The 2,715-nt window shown below is 36.3% G+C and overlaps 1 pseudogene; it reads left to right on the forward strand.

The window, feature by feature from the left end:
* The first annotated feature begins 306 nt into the window (after window positions 1-306).
* LOC143671897 (nucleolar protein 58 pseudogene) lies at window positions 307-2,162 on the forward strand (annotated as a pseudogene).
* Window positions 2,163-2,715: the final 553 nt, after the last annotated feature.

A 2,715-nucleotide genomic window follows, 5' to 3' on the forward strand; every position in this document is an offset into this window, starting at 1 on the left:
GGGTTAGACATGCAGATCAGAAACTAGAACATATTTTAAAACTTGATTAAAATATTTGGTTAAGTGTACATGAACGTCACCTGTTGTAAGTGATGTACCTATCCCAGAAACCTTAAAGAAGAAGCACGTTTAAGTGTTCTGTGTGCTGTCGAGTGTGGATTGTTTAGGCAACGTGGTCTGAGTTTTTGCGTGGTGGTGTGTGTGATTGTTCTGTGCCAGCTGTGGCCATTCGGGTCTTTGGTGGTTTACACATTTGTTAATTTCCCACTGGTAATAGAGCTCGTGGCAGGTGGCACCATACCCTGACCCGGCCACACCACGTTTGAAACGTCCGTTGGCTATGCCATCTTTAAGGTTCTGAATAAGAAGAAACTTTAAGAGATTGATAGTTTCTGGAGAGCATTTGAAACTCTAGAGAAAGGAAATAAAATAGTAAAGTTAAAACATTTTGAGAAGTTTCAGGATACAACAAAAGAATTAGCAGCATTCACAGCTCTGATGGAGAGCAAAGTCAATAAGCACCTAAAAAAAGTTCTAAAGAAAATAGTAAAAGAAGCCCATGAACCCTTGTTAGGTGGCTGATGCTAAGCTGGGAAGAGTCATAAAAGAAAAGCTGTATCTCAGTTGCATCCATAGCCATGTTGTTAATGAACTTATGGGAGGAATCCATTCACAGATGGATGGATTCATCCCTCAGGTAGAACCATATAAAATGGCAGCTATGTGTCTATAGTCTTTTTTGATATTGATTGAACTTTAGCACTGACAAAGTAAATACAATGATTGTTTAGGTGATTTCCTTTTTAGATGACTTTTATAAAGAGGTAAACAACTACATTATGTGATGTAGAGAATAGTGTGGCTGGCATTTTCCTGAATTAGGAAAAACAATTTCAGATAATTTGTCATGCTGCAAGTGTTTGCAGAAAGTTGGTGATAGGAAAAACTGTTCCTCAGTCAAACTTTTTGAGTTACTGCCAGAAAATATTGCAGTAGAAGTGAAAGCAGCTGCAGAGATATCTATGGAAATTGAAGTTTCAGGAGAAGATATTTGCAATATTCTACATCTCTGTACCAAGGAGATTGAAATCTCTGAATTTAGAACCCAGCTCTATGAATGTCTACAAAATTGAATGATGGTCTTTGCACCCTATGTTGCAGTCATGGTTGGGGAATTAGTTGAAGCATGGCTTATTGCTCCTGCAGGTTCTCTTTTAAATTTGGCCAAGCGTGCAGCTTCTACAGTGCAGATTCTTCGAGCAGAAAAGGGACCCTTCAGAGTCCTCAAGACTAGATGGGATACAGCAAAGTATGGTTTCATTAATCATGCTTCACTTGTAGGGCAAACAAGTCTCAAATTCAAAGGAAAGAGTTCTCATATGCTAGAGGCCAAAATTGTTTGGGCTGTCCAATTATAATGCTTTTGGTGAGGACTCTAGTCCTGAGATGGGAGTAGAGAACAGAGCCAAATTAGAAGCCAGGTTGAGGACTTTGGAAGATCGAGGGATAAGAAAAATAAGTTGAACAGGAAAGGCATTAGCAAAAACAGAGATGTATGAACATAAAAGTGAAATAAAAATTTATGAACATTCTGGTGACTCTACACTGCCAACCTGCTCAAAAAGCACAAAATGGAACAGGTAGATAAAAATTAGAAACTACTGAAAAGTGAAGAAAGCCAAGATTAAGATCAAAGTTGAAGAAGAGGAAGAGGAGGAAGAAGAAATACCAGTGGTAGAAAAGACCTCCATAAAGGAGAAAAAAAGGGTAAAAAGAAATATATTAAAGAAGAATCACTTTCCAAAGAAGAGCCATGCACAAGCAGAGCAATTCCTAATCAAGGAAAAAAGATGAAAAAGAAAAAAAAAGAGAGAGAAAGAAGATTAATGGAAGATATCATAATTGAAACTCACCTGAACACAAAATGCTTAAGATTCAATCAGGATCACCTAAAGCTTCAAAACCTAAATAAGATTTTATTTCTCTTGACATCAACTCTGTTAATCTTACACCATCTTTTCTTAGTTTTTGATATAAAATTACAAATATTTTGTTTGTCGATCCTCAAAGAAGATTTATGTTTATCACTTAGGCATTTATATCTTAATTCTTTCAGAAAAGTTTCAGGCAATTCTGAGGTAATCATGATTCTCATTCATTAAGGGTCATTCACCAAATAGAGGGAATGTGCATTTGTCCATAATGTTCAGAGAATTGAATGATTCAATTAACTATATATTCTTGTATGTTTTATTAATTTATTCACTATACATGATGTGACAATTTCTTTAAATTAATTACAATTCATCAAATAGATATAGAGCCATTCATTTTGCAAAATAATACTGTGCTGCAATAGAAATGATTACAATCAAGACATAGACACTGTCTTCAAGTGCTAGAAGGTAGATTATAAGAGGCCAACAAAAGCTATGGGCCACAGTGACAGGTTCAGGGGTAGGTGCATGACTCAATGTGGGCCAATGAGAGTTTAATCCCAAAACTTTCCTGGAATTTGAGAAAGGAGCATTTATTTGGTGTTTGGGTTGCTAAAATGGCATAATCTAATTCTGGAGATGACAATGTTTGTGGATTGTCCTCGTTTGAAAATGAGACAAGGATGAAAATGACAGAGCTAAAAGACAGTTTCTTGATGATATCATTTTAGCATCCAGACTTGCCTGCACCTAAATTTTCAGTTATGTGAGGTAGCAA

Source organism: Tamandua tetradactyla, chromosome X (genome assembly GCF_023851605.1).
Source record: "Tamandua tetradactyla isolate mTamTet1 chromosome X, mTamTet1.pri, whole genome shotgun sequence".
NCBI lineage: Eukaryota > Metazoa > Chordata > Mammalia > Pilosa > Myrmecophagidae > Tamandua > Tamandua tetradactyla.